Source organism: Peromyscus leucopus, chromosome 8b (assembly GCF_004664715.2).
Source record: "Peromyscus leucopus breed LL Stock chromosome 8b, UCI_PerLeu_2.1, whole genome shotgun sequence".
In the NCBI taxonomy this organism is placed as follows: Eukaryota; Metazoa; Chordata; class Mammalia; order Rodentia; family Cricetidae; genus Peromyscus; species Peromyscus leucopus.
Window position 1 is genome coordinate 94,298,046 of NC_051086.1, and position 14,518 is coordinate 94,312,563.

At 42.2% G+C, this 14,518-nt stretch overlaps 1 protein-coding gene across 3 annotated transcripts in view; it reads left to right on the top strand.

The window, feature by feature from the left end:
• The window catches only part of Fbxl20 (F-box and leucine rich repeat protein 20), a 65,108-nt gene that overhangs the window by 11,479 nt on the left and 39,111 nt on the right, over positions 1 to 14,518 (top strand). The gene's annotated exons all lie outside the window — the stretch shown is intronic.

A 14,518-nucleotide genomic window follows, 5' to 3' on the forward strand; every position in this document is an offset into this window, starting at 1 on the left:
AATCAACCCAGCACAGAAAACTGGATCAAATTAGGAGATGACTAGTTTATAGTTCCCACTTTGTAAAAGGCCTTTTCCTCTAAATAATAAATTCTTGGAGAGTGGAGGGGTTGTACACCTAAAATCCCAGCACTTTGGAGGTGAAAGCAAGAGGAGTAAAAATTTGAGGTCGTTGACAACTCCATGATACTTTGTTCTCAAAGATCAAAAGTAGCTGGGTGTAGTGCAGTTTTTGGGATGCAGAGGCAGGGAGAACTCTGAGTTGAAGGCAAGCCAGGGCTACATAATGAGACACTGTCTCAAAATACAGCAACAGCAAAACACACAAAATAAACAGTGAGGTATTTTAAAGTGTTTAAAACATTAAGTTACAAAAAGCCTATTTACAAACACTTGTATGCTACAAAGTAACTGCTGTAAGCATTAATTACTTGTGCCTTCATTGTATGGCAGGCAGCTTGCTAATGCTGCACAAGGTTGGAATTTACACCTCACAGTGGAGGTATTATAGCCATTATAGAGACTGAAAATCAGAGACACAAACAGTTTAATCTGAAAAAACCTTCTCTAAGGTCACATAGATCGTAAGTAGCAAAGCCATAGTTCAAACGCCAGCTTCAAAGCTAATGTTAGTAAATAGGCCCTGTAAATATAAATAAATCCCACAGTCACTAAGAGGTAAGAACCACAGCATGCCAAATTCCAGGATGCCATACAATCATTATACCCATTTCTTAGCAAAAGCATTTGCTTGGTCATAATGCAGTAGACTCCCACCCCAACCTCACCCTTCAAAAGTCTGTTTTTATCAGAAGTCAGGGCAGAAAGGCTGATTTGCTTTTCTTTAGTAGGATTTATAAAGATATTTAAGACATTGGCAATGAATTAACCATCTCATCTCTTTGCAGAGAACACAGTAAAAGAAACTTTAGAGTTTAGACAATGGAAGTCTGTAAAGGGAACTTACTCAAAGTAGTGATATAAGTAATACTAGTATTTCACTTGAGAATTATGATATATACAAAGAAACCCACAAGTATACTTCTTTTTTAAAATTCCATTTTTATTTTAATTATGAATGTCGTGTGTGTGTGTGTGTGTGTGTGTGTGTGTGTGTGTGTGTGTGTGTACATGAGTGCAGTGCCCCCAAGCAGCCCAGAGGAACTGGGTTACAGGTGGTTGTGAGCCCCTGCATATGGGTTTTAGAACTGAATGTAGGTTCACTGGAACAGCAGTGCTCTTAGCCACTGAACCATCTCACCAGGCCCCACACGTGAACGCTTTATAAGGCTCAGTGTAGTGACACACTGAAGCCCTGCTTACTTGGGAGGCTGAGGCAGGAAAATGAATGGCTTTAGCCCAAGAATTCTGACAACACAGGGGAAACCTATATCTCCAGTATTTTTAAACCTGTTTCAAAAGCAGGTAGACTATTCAGACCCGGTAATTATTTTGTTATTTTATTCCCTGAGACAGAGTCTAGCTCTGTGGCCCAGCTGGTCTATAGAACCCTCCTGCTTCCTTGTGTGGGTCACAGGCCTGTGTGCCAGCACACCTAGCAAAGTACATTTTAATAGTTCACAAATAAATCACTTCTCTTTATAAAAGTCAGCGTAATACCTTAACATTTTCATTTTGTTATTGAAATTAATTTCAGTATTCAAATATTAAAAGATATAGATGAATTGGTTCAAAAGACAGGATAAATTGAAAACTTTTTTGTTTTGATTTTTGAAATGGGGTCTTATTGGAGTAGCCCAGGTTACCCTAGAAAATGAGATGATTGTACTGCCTCAGCCTCCATAGGTAGGGGGTTTACAGACTTGACTCACCATGCCCAGCTTCATTCTCAAGGGACTGTCTGCGTAAGCCCCCACCTTGAATCCTGTAGCAGCATACTCCTAGACCAGCACAGATCTGCAAACCCTTGACTTGGCATTTTAATTGTTCATTAGCAGGTACTGTAAATCTTTTCTTTTTTCTTTTCCTCAGTAACTTTTATACATTGTATGATTTTGTGTTACTTATGTGCCTGAAGGTCAGAAGAGGGCATTGGATCCCCTGGAACTGGAGTTACATGTGGGTGTTGGGAGTGGAACCCTGGTCCTCTGGAATAGCAGCCAGTATTCCTAACAGTTGACTGATTTCCCCAGCCTCTTTTTACCTGTGTATAAAGGATGAAGAAAACAAAGTAGCTTTTTAGTCACGTGAAGTCAGGGTCTATTGCGTTGGTAAAAACTTCTGTTGTGTCCACCAACAAAGTGTCATGTAGGTGTGAGAACTAGTACATTTCAAGCTGGGCCTGGTGGCACACCCCTTTAATCCCACCTAGCACACGGGAGCAGAGGCAGGCGGATCTCTGTGAGTTCGAGGCCAGCCTGAGCTATGGAGTGAGTTCCACGACAGCCAGGGCAAGACAGAGAAACCCTGTCTTGAAAAACAAAAACAAAAACAAAAACAAAAAAAGAACTAGTACATTTTCTACCTTCCCTAATCTAGCAGTCTTTCTTTTTGTTTTTTCCCTCCCCCAATAAAATCACTCATTTTGCAAATCTGAAGCATCTAGAATAAGGACTACCTATGGCAGCGGTTCTCAGCCTGTGGGTCATGACTCCTTTGGGGACTGAACGACCCTTTCACAGGGGCCACATAGCAGATATCCTGCACATCAGGTATGTACATTACGATTCATAACTAGCAAAATGACAGTTATGAAGTAGCAATGAAAATAATTTTACAGTTGGGGGTCACCACAACATGAGGAACTGTATGAAAGGGGGGAAGCATTAGGAAGGTTGAGAGCTACTGCACTGTGTAGACCAGGCTGGCCTTGAACGCAGAGATCTGCCCACCAATGCTCAAAACAGTACTTCTAATGAGAATGCTAATTAAAGTTGCTGCTTCTCTGAAGCTGAACAGTCACCAGAGACTTAAATAGAAAAGAAATAAGGTTAGAAAAGAGTAGCCAAGAGGCGGCTTTCACTCACTCGTCATTCTAGGCATTTATTATGTAGCATGGAATTATTTACAAAGCGGGCTTTTCCCTATGCTGAGGAAAGCACCCAGGACCTCAGGCGTCCTGGACAAGTGCCCTACCACTGAACTGTCTTCTCCTCAAAGATAACGAATGTTTTACTAAACAATTTAGGTTTACTCCTAGCACTCAGGAGGAAGAGGCAGTCGGATCTCTGAGTTCCAGCCAGGGCTACACAAAGAAACCCCATTTCAAAAAACAAACAAAAAAACAATTTATGAATTATTCTTCATAACGATGAACCTCATATATAGGACATTTTGCAGATCCTCCTTCAGAAAGTCAGCTATTTTAAACAATTACCTCAAGTAACAATATTTTAACTTTTGTTGTTGTTGTTGTTGGCTTGGCAATTAGGACACAGCGCTTCAAGCATTGTAAGCACCAACACACACACACACACACACACACACACACACACATACCTTTTACTTGGCTTTCCTTAATTTCTTCCAATTTTTGTTTGTTTTTTTCTTCCATTTCTTTAAGGGATTTTTTTTTTATTTCCTCTTTAAGAGCATCTATCATCTTCTTTTTTTTGGGGGGGGGGATTTTATTTATTTATTTTTCCATCACAGGCAATTTATTTTGTTCTATTCATTCACAGTTAATACAGAAAATACTTGGAAACATTTCCATATAATGTTTGACACAGAAATAATCAAATAGAAGTATACAATGTTGACAGGAGGCAGTACATTTATAATTTATAACCCCAAATGTATTTATAAATTAGAAATGGAAAGATCTACAAATGAAATTATGAAGGTTCACCAAAGTCACTCGTCCACCTCCGCAGGCCGCTGCCACAGGCCTACCTTTGTCTGCTTGTCTCCGCCATCTTGAATCCCTCATCTATCATCTTCTTAAAGTCACTTTTAGATTTGATTTCTTCTGCGTGTGTTTCTTCTTTCTTCTTGGTGTGTTCAAGTCTTGCAGGTGTAGAATCACTCGGTTCTGATGTAGCCATATAGGTCTTTATGTTGTTGCCTGTATTTTTGCACTGGCGTCTACTCATCTCTTCCTCCACTCGGTGCAGGTGGTGTCTGTGTCTGAGGGTGCCTCTCTTGTTCCAATTGATAGTCTTGGTCCACTGGGAGTTCTTGGTTAAATCGGTGCTGTTAGGCTCTTTCTCCGGTGGCTGCTTAGTCCAGTCAGTGGTAGTGGGTTCTGTCTCAGGGAGCAGCTGTTCCCAATCGGTGCAGGGTGGGCTTTTATGCCTCCAGTGGTTGGTGTCACATGGGATGGTTTTCTTGATGAGGGGGCAGGAAAAGAGGCCACTGTCTGGTCCCTGGAGCTCCAATGGCTGTTCCCAGTCGGTGCAGGGTGGGTTTATGACTCTGGTGGTTGTTGGGTTCGAAGGGGCTGGGTTTTTTTTTTTTTTTTTTGCGAGGGAGCCAGGAAATGTAGCTGCCTGGTCCCTGGGTCTCCAATGGCTGAGGCCTAGGGGCTAGAGATCTAGTCTGCTGGTCCAGAGATGGGGCCTTACCTGTTCCCAGTCAGTGTAGGGTGGGCTTATGAGGCTGGTGATCTGGTTCGGCAGCTGGACGGCTCCTTCTCTTGTGTTCTCGGGTCATGTTTTACTTGCTTGCCAACTTCTCAGCTGATCTTGTTTCCTCAGACTGCAGGCTGTGGGCTTCTGGAACTTCTCCCGAATGGATCTCAGCTAACAGGTTGATCAGTAGGGCAGTCTCACCAGAATGGATCTCAATTGAGCAGGTTGATCAGTAGGGCAATCTCACCAATGCTCCAAGTTGTTGGTCTTCTCAGGATCGGCAGCTGGGCCATGGGTCAGCCTCGGGCAGAATGTTTGGTCTCATTCTTGTCTCAGCTCCTTCCCCGAGTGCTGGGGTTAAAGATATGTGATCAGTCCGAGCCGCTCCCACACACCTTTTACTACTGACCTACTCCAGCCCTAGAATAATAAATTAATAGTGTTCAATACATTAAACAGCATGTTCATATTTGTGATTTAATTTAAACTTAGTTTTGTTTTTTTTTTTTTCCGAGACAGGGTTTCTCTGTGTAGTTTTGATACCTGTCCTGGATCTCACTCTGTAGACCAGACTGGCCTCAAACTCACAGAAATCTGCCTGGTTCTGCCTCCTGAGTGCTGAGATTAAAGGCATGCACCACTGCCACCCTGCTAAACTTAGTTTTTAAAAACTTAGAGAATAGTTCTTGTCTGTATTTGATTTTTTGAAACAGGGTTTCTCCGTGTAGCCTCTTTGTAGACCAGGTGCGGCCTGGTCTTCAAAAGATTGGCCCCAGACCCCACCCCACCACCCACCCCGCCCTCTTTCTCACATGAGTCCACAGGCCTGATCACATCTATCCCTTTCTCCTTATCTTGATAAAACTCTTGTTAGTGGATTCTGTCCTGTTTCATGACTTTTCCTTAAGGGTAAGAGCACTGCTAAAAACCCATCAGACCTCCAACTCAGAAATGTGCCTGCCTCTGCCTTTGGAGTGCTGGGATTAAAGGCATGTGCTACCACTGTCTGGTTTAGAGTATAGATCATTATTTTATGTGTATGATTGCTTACATATTAAATAGTATGTTCGTGTTTATGCTTTAATTTGAATTTAGTTATTTAAAAATCTCTTAGAGAATACTTCTTTAAAATTTGTTTTTATTTTCTGTGTATGAATATTTTACCTGCATGTATGTCTATGCACCACATGTGTGCCTGGTACCCCCAGAGGCCAGAAGAGTATATTGGGTCTCCTAGAACTGGAGTAACAGGCAGTTGTGAGCTGCCATGTAGGTGCTGAGAATTGAACCCGGGTCCTCTGCAAGAACACTGGGTGCTCAGAATCTCTGAGCCATCTCTGCAGCCCCTAGTTTCGTTACTTTTATAGATTAGAAAACAGGTGCTTCAGAAGTCTGCTTCCCCAGTGTTTTTAAGACAAGGTTTCATGTAGCCTAGGTTGGCCACACAGTCACAGTGTAGCTGAGGCTGAATTTGAGCCTCTTGCCTCTACCTATTAAGTGTTGGGAAAATGTTTGCGCGCGCGCGCGCGCGCGCGCGCGCGCGCACACGCACACACACACACACACACACACACACACACACACACACACACACACACACCTTTAATCCTAGCATTCCAGCCGGGCGGTGGTGGCCCACGCCTTTAATCTCAGCACTTGGGAGCCAGAGGCAGGTGGATCTCTGTGAGTTCAAGGCCAGCCTGGGCTACTGAGTGAGATCCAGGACAGGTATCAAAACTACACAGAGAAACCTTGTCTCAAAAAAAAAAAAAAGAAAAAAAAAATCCTCTCATTCTAAAGGCAGAGATCCGTCTGGGTCTCCGTGAGTTCAAAGCCACACTGGAAACAGCCAGGCATGGTGCCACACCTTTAATCCTAGGAAGTGATGGCAGGAAGCAGAAAGATATAAAAAGTGTTAGGACTAGAAACTAGAGCCTGGTTAAGCTTTTAGGCTTTTAGCAGCAGTTCAGCTGACATTCATTCCGGATGAGGACTCCAAGGTTTCCAGTCTGAGGAAACAGGATCGACTGAGAAGTTGGCAAGGTGAGGTTAGCTGTGGCTATTCTGCTTCTCTGATCTTCCAGTTTACCCCAATACCTGACATCGGGTTTTGTTTTCATTAATAAGACTTTTTAAGATTTGCGTTACAGACAGGCTCATACCTAGCCAGAGTTACAATTTGAAGATGGCCCTTGTAGCCCCATCTCAAAGTTGAGAGGACCTCATATGTGCCTGGTCTTAGGAATACCAGGAGATGTAAAAGGGAACAAACAGACAAAGTCCTGTCCTGGTGGAATTTACAATCTAGTTAGGGGAGACTGATAAGTTATAAAAGATAATATGTAATATATAAAATACTAATAATTGCTATGACTGGAATAAAGGACAAAGACTTATCAGTAGGAATGGTGTGGATGGGGCAGGAGATGATGATGGATGGCCTTGTAGACATTTAAAGACGTAATTTTTTGAAAACATTATTTGAGACTATTATACAAAATTATTTGAGACTGTTTCACTGTGCAGCCCTGGCAGTCCTGGAACTTGCTCTGTAGACCAGGCTGGCCTCAACTTGAGTGTCAACTGCTTCTGCCTCCCAAGTGCTGGGATTAAAAGTGTGCACTCCCCCACACACTATGATTTATTTATTTTTATTTTATGTGCATTGGTGTTTTTGCCTGTATGTATGTCTGTGTGAGGGTGTTAGATCCCCTGTAACTGGAGTTAAGACTGTGAGCCGCATGTGGATGCTGGGAATTGAACCCAGGTCCTAGCCATCTCTCCAGCCCTGATCTGTGTTTCCTTTATATATACTTGTAGACTGAAGTAAATTTATACTTATTTATATTTCTGTTTTAACATATGAGGTCAGGTGAAGATTTTCTAATTGTGGCACTCAAAAAGTTTGGGTTTGGAGCATTTCATGTTTTTGCATTAAGCATATCCTATATTGTAAAAGTAGAGATGATAGGATTTGCTGTCATTAAAAGCTATACGATTTGTATCAGTCATAGTTCATACCTTTAATCTTGATGAGGTAGAGACAAGTGAATCTGTGAGTTTGAGGCCAGCCAGGTCTGCACAGTGAGTTCCAGAACAGCCAGAGCTACATAATAGCGAGACCTTGCTCAAAAAACAAAAAGAAACAAACAGTACTCTTGAGTGATTAAAGACATGTGCCACCACCCCCTGCAAGAAAAGGGATTCCTGAACTCCATGGCTAGAATCCAACTGTTTCTCACCATCTCTGCTACAATCACTGGATAATTGCTGTCTCCTTTAACCTCTTATAATAGTCTCAAATGGTGTTTTATGTGATTATGTCTCCAGAAGGCAGGAATGGTACCATTTGTGTTATTTGAATACTATTTTTATTTAGCACATGTCACAGTGACCTGTGGAGGTCAGAAGACAACTTGTAGACATGTTTTTTTCCTCCCATAATATGAGTCCTGGAAATTGAACTCAGGAGTTCTCAGGGACTTAAAATGTTGCTCTGGATCATAAATACAAGTAAGGGGACAAAAGAAAAAAGAAAAAAACAAAAACAGAAAAACTGAATGAAGTGTAAAGAGGGCACAGGAAATGGCTCAGTGCATGTATAACATAATACTGCTGACCCATGTTCAGATTCCTAGCACCCATGTAAGTGCTGCATGTGGTCTTGCACATGCCTTTAACTCCAGCACTGGGCACGAGGGACAAAGAGAAACGTCGCTAGGGTTTGCTGCCTGGCTTAGCCCATCTGGAAGACACCTCCAGGTGAGTGAGAGACCCTGTCTCGAGGGAGTAAGGACACCCGCCATCCTCCTCTGTCTCATGCGTGCATATGGCCACTTTAATCTGAAGTGCAAGACAATAATTGGTAGTGGATGTAGGCTAAGTAAACAAGATAGAAATCAACATAAAAGAGATGTATGCTGTTGAGTCAGATGTTAAAAGACATCCAATGCAGACAGCTTGACTCTTAAGTACTGAGTGTGTTTTTCCATGTATTCCTTCCTTGGTGTTTTTATCTCGACATGTCTTTGTTAGGAGAGGTTTAGTCATGGTGTGGTAATATACTGGCCATAGTTTGTTTCTAAAAAGCAATTACATTTTCTACTAAGGAAAAACTTTGGGTGGGGAAATTATAACCTTATTTTCTTTCAGATTTATTTAGCATACAAAAATGTTTTTCCTTTTGGATTCTGGCAAAAAACCCAGCCAGTTGGAAAAACATCTGGTGTTAGTTGAGTGAGGGAAGGGCATAACCTTGTAAAAACTACGTATAAGAAAAGTATTTTTAAAAAACTTCTCAGCTGGGTGGTGGTGGTGGTGGTGGTGGTGGTGGTGGTGGTGGTGGTGGTGGTGGTGGTGGTGGTGGTGGTGGCTCACGCCTTTAATCCCAGCACTAGGGAGGCAGAGGCAGGCTGGTCTACAGAGTGAGTTCCAGGATAGCCAGAGCTACACAGAGAAACCCTGTCTTCAAAAAACCAAAACAAAACGAAACTTGTCCAGCTTTAACTATGCATTTCTTTATGAATTTTGTCTTAATCTTTCCCCAAAGTGTTCCTACTACTGTAAGATTTGATGTATACCAGGATACTATTGGATGTTACAAAGTTTGTTCAGATCTATGAAAATGAGACCTGAGACCACTAGTCATAACTTTTTTTTCAATGAAGAACCATTTCTTTTTTTTTTTTTTTTGTAGTAGTTGCTGTCCAGTACCCGCTAACCTCCAGTAGCATTGAGTAGCTGAGAATAATTAGTTCACCTTGGCAGTTCTGCGTCTCTTGAAAAGGCCACTCGGCAGGACGCGGTCCTCCAGCAGCTTGACTGTTTCTGGCGAATGTAATAGGCCTTTATTAGAGTGTGAGGCTCTGGTGTTGCTGGCAGCCGGTTCTGTTTCCCACATGGTCCTTTGTTGTTCTGAAGTCCAGCCTAGACTTTCTGATGTGTTAGCAGGAGTGATTCAAGACGGTGCTTCTTAGGGCCAGGCCTTGAAACCCCTGCCCAGTGTTGTGTTTTCTTTTTTGACCTTAATGTGTTGGTATGTGCAAGTGTGGTGTGCGTGCTCACTGCCATGTTCATGTGTGTGAGTGTAATGTGCACGTACCATGGTGGGCTTGGAAATGTCAGGGGACAACCTACTTGTCACCCATCTACGTTGTTTGCCACGTTATCCACCAGACTAGCTGCTCTGTCAGCCCCAGGGATTCTCTGTGTGTCTCCCTTGAAGGGCTGGGATTACCGGTACACGGCCCACCTGGCTTCCTTTGGATTCTGGGGATTTGAACTCAGGTTCTCATGCTAGGTAGCAAGAGTCTTTCCCCCTGAAGAGTCTCCTCAGCCTTGTCTTTTTTTTTGTTGTTGTTGTTGTTGTTGTTGTTTTTAGTTTTGTTTTTGTAGAAATGGTCTCAGTATTTAGCCCAGGCTAGCTTCAAACTCATGATCCTCCTGCATTTGTCTCCCAAGCATTGGTGTTACAGGCATGGACACCCGTAGCCAGCTGAGAGCTACCTTTCAACCCCAAGTAACTCCTCAGCATACTTCCTTTGTAAGGAAAGTTGGGAGCCCGGAGGCTTCTTTTTCTCTTAAACTTCCCACTTACATGTATCTAACACATTTTGTTTTATTTTTTATTTTTTGGAGACAGGGTTTCTCTGTTGTAGTTTTGGTGCCTGTCCTGGATCTCTCTCTGCAGACCAGGCTGGCCTTGAACTCACAGAGCTCCACCTGCCTCTGCTTCTTGAGTGCTGGGATTAAAGGTGTGCTGCACCACCACCACCACCACCACCACCACCACCACCACCACCACCACCACCACCACCCAGCTAACACATTCATTTGTAGATGGACACTTAACTTACATCTGTCTTTGGGCTACTGGGAATAATGCTCAGCCTGTGTCCAAAAATTGGATGAAAATACATGTATTTATTATTTTGAGACAGGGTCTTTCTATGTAGCCCTGGCTGACTTAGACGTCAGTGTGTAGAACCAGGCTACTTAAAAACTAACAGATTTGCCTGTTTCTGCTTCCTGAGTTAGTACTGGGATTAAAGGCATGTGCCACCATGCCCTGCTGGATGAAAATGCTGATCTGTACAGGTTAGTTTCTTAGTGACCTTAAAAGTAGAGTAAATACAAAGATATCTGCACCTGGCTAAATTGTTATCAGACTGGTGGGTTTTTTTTTTGTTTTTTTTTTTTTTTTTTTTTTGGTTTTTCGAGACAGGGTTTCTCTGTGTAGCTTTGCGCCTTTCCTGGGACTCACTTGGTAGCCCAGGCTGGCCTCGAACTCACAGAGATCCGCCTGCCTCTGCCTCCCGAGTGCTGGGATTAAAGGCATGCGCCACCACCGCCCGGCTCAGACTGTTTTAAGACAATCTGGAAAACAAGAAAAAAAAATTGTTCATATACAAAGGAACAGCACTGTGGTTAACAACTGACTTTCATCAGAAATACTAGCCATTCAGATGTGGTGATACGTACCCGTAACCAAGCCTTTGGGAGTCTGTGGTAGGATCTGTAGCCTAAGGCAAGCAAAAGGAAGAGTGAAGAGCCAGAAAGCAGTTGGATGATATTCAGTGTTTTAGACAAAAGATGATCAAGACTTGTGGGGTTGGGTGTTGCTTCCAGTGGAGCTGTTAGCAGTGTGAGTCAGGCTCTGGGGCCAGTCCCCAGCAACACTAGAAAGAAAGTAGAAAGAATTCTAGCTAGGCTTGGGTGTCATATGCCAGAAGTCATAACTGAGGAAGCTGAGGCAGTAAGATCACTTTGAGTTCATGTGTTAGAAAGCAGCCCTAGCAACATAGACTCTGCCTCAAAAACCACAGCTGGGGGGGGGGGGTGCACGCAATTGATCTCAGCGCTCAGGAGACACGGATCTCTGTGAGTTTGAGGCCAGCCTGGTCTATCTACAGAGTGAGTTCTAGGACAGGCTCCATAGCTACACAGAGAAACCCTGGGGGGGCGGGGGAATGCTGATAGCAGCAGTAGTCACAATATCCAAAGGCCTGTTAACAACCTGGGTGACCACCAACATAAATGAATGAACAAAAATGTAGTATAGTCAAAGGATCTGAAGAGAAATGAAGTACTGATACCAGTACAATGTAAATAAATCTCAGAACCGTTATAAAAAGAGATCAGTGATGCATAACATGTCACGTTTCGATTTCCTTTATATGAAGTGACCAGGCATAGAAAAATTCATAGACTGAAGAAAAATATGTTCCCAAGTGATTGCTTAATGGATACAGAGTGTTGTGTGGGGATAAGGACATTCTGGAACTAGAAAGATGGTAATAGCACAGCAGTTTTAAGTACATTAAGATGCACTAAGATCCCACTAAAATGCACACTTCAAAACAATGTTACATGAATTTCTCTTTTTATAAAAGCTTTATTGGCTGGTTGGTGGTTGTACATGCCTTTAATTCCAGTGCTTTGGAGGCAGAGGCAGGCGGATCTCTGTGAGTTTGAGGCCAGCCTGGGCTACAGAGTGAGTTCCAGGACAGCCAGGGCTACACAGAGAAACCCTGTCTCAAAAAAAACAACCAAAAGTTTGTGTGAGAAACACTGAGTGAGTGATGACACATTGCCTGCAGTCTGGAACATTGCCTACAATCTTGATTCGGAAGCCTGAATCAAGAAGCTAAGTTGAGTAACTCAACGAGACCTCAGAAATAAAAGTAAGGACCAGCAAGATGTCTTAGCCGTTAAGGGGCCTTCCACCAAATTGGGGCCTTGAGTTCCCTCCCTGGGACCCACATAGAAGTCAGGAAGCAAGTTCTGCAAGCTGTCTTCTGACCTCTCTGTGTGCTGTGATGTCCATCTCCCAGTGCACACATGAACATAAGTAAGTGTTGTGTAACTGAGACAAGTTTTCAAAGGGCTGGAATGTAGAGTGCTTGTTTAGCATATTCAAGGCCCTATGTTTAATTTTTACTGGTCAATAAATTATGCCAATAATTTTGTGTGTCAACTTTAGGGATACATAGATAAGAAATAAAGTATTTTTCTGATATTTCCCACTCTCCCTTAAACTAAGATATCTGTTTTCTACCCTTGGACATGAGAGCTTCTGGGCTTTTGGACATCATCTCAACATGCTAAAAATCTCTAACATTAATCTCTTGATATATTCAGAGATACACAGATCTTCTACTGATATTGTTTCTCCAGAGAACACACACACACTGTTATTCAGAAATAACAACATATGAGTTTAAGGCTAACTTGGGCTATAGATCAAGACCCTGTTTTAAAACCTCAAACCAAAACACAGAATATTGGAGGAAATTTTTTTTAAATCCTCAGTAAGCAAGCACCAAGACATTTGTTGTTTGCAGATCTGCCTTACATGAACTATTAAAGGTTGTTCAAGCTTAAAGGATATGGTACCAGATGGTAACTTGAAGAAAAAAAACACTATGAATGTTAGTTACAGAGGTAAATATATAAAACTATAAATAAATTGTTCTTTTATTATCTTAGCTGAATTGAAAGACAGTTGCATAATAACTATAGTTTGGGGTTTATCAGATTGACATATAATCACAAAAAAGAAAAGGGGAAAAAGGAGAGTTCTCTTGTAGTATAGTTTCTGTATTTTATAGGAGATGAGCAATCTGAGGTATATTGTGGCTAGTTAAGGTGCATACTGGAATTGCGAGAGCAACCATTGGGAAAATAATTTAAAAAAATATTTTTTTAAATGAAGGAATTAAAGCCAAGCAATAGTGGCACACGACTTTAATCCCAGCACTCTGAAGGCAGAGGCAGGCAGATTTCTGAGTTCCAGAACAGCCTGGTCTATAGAGGGAGTTCCAGGACAAAATTTCAAAATTATTGGGAGAATTCAAGGTAATTCTAAATAAATGGAGATATAATCCATGATTCTAGTTTGAAAAACTACTAAGTTTAGAACAGCAGTGTCCTCCAATTCTGTGTGTATGGTGCACTCACAAGTCAGTTTTCAGCAATGAGTTTTGCAGAAACTGACAAGTTAATCCCAAATTCATAGAGAAATTCAAGGTCTAGAATTGCTCAAATTATTTTGAAAATGTACAGAGACCCTTACAGATCTTAATTTCAAAATGTAACTATATAGCTACAATAATCAAAATAATAAGCAATTGATATAAAATTACATATATTGAAAGGAACAGTATTGAGAATCCAGAAACTGTTCTACACTTTGGTTCAAGTGATTGCAATAAAGGTGCCAAGGCGACTCACTGGGAAAAGAAAAATCAAATAGCTGACAGCGAACTGCTAGTGTGTAGGTGTAGATATCCAAGTACATGAGTGAGTTCTCACCTCTTGTATACAAAAATTAAATCATAGACCTAAAGGTAAGAGCTGAAACTATAAGGCTCATAGAATAAAGTATAGGAGGAAATCTTTATGATTCTTGTGTAGCACACCAAAGTCATGAATCTAACAACAAAATACCATTAAGAAAAGGGCTAGGTGGTGGTGGTGGTGGTGGTGGTGGTGGTGGTGGTGGTGGTGGTGGTGGTGGTGGTACACGCCTTTAATCCCAGCACTCTGGAGGCAGAGTAAAGCAGATCTCTGTGAGTTCAAGGCCATCCTGGTCTACAGAGCAAGCTCCAGGAAGGCATCAAAACTACACAGAGAAACACTGTCTTGAAAAACCAAAAAAAAACAAAAACAAAAACAAAACAAAACAAAACAAAAAGCCCCTGTGGCCGGGCGGTGGTGGTGCATGCCCTGAATCCCGGCACTGGGAGACAGGCAGGTGGATCTCTGACAGGCGCTCCAATAGGAACTCAGAACACAGAAAGTCCCTTTTACAGACTGGACAAGAGAGGCTTCTATGATTAGAGATTAGTAGATTAGTGTAGGCACTAGATTGGATATAAGGCTGTGGTAATTTAGAAAGCTGATGTGTTGCCCCACCATACCTTGTACCTGACACATCTGGCTGTGGTTCCCCCTTGTAAAGAAGGTAAGAGGACAGCTTTCAGCATCAG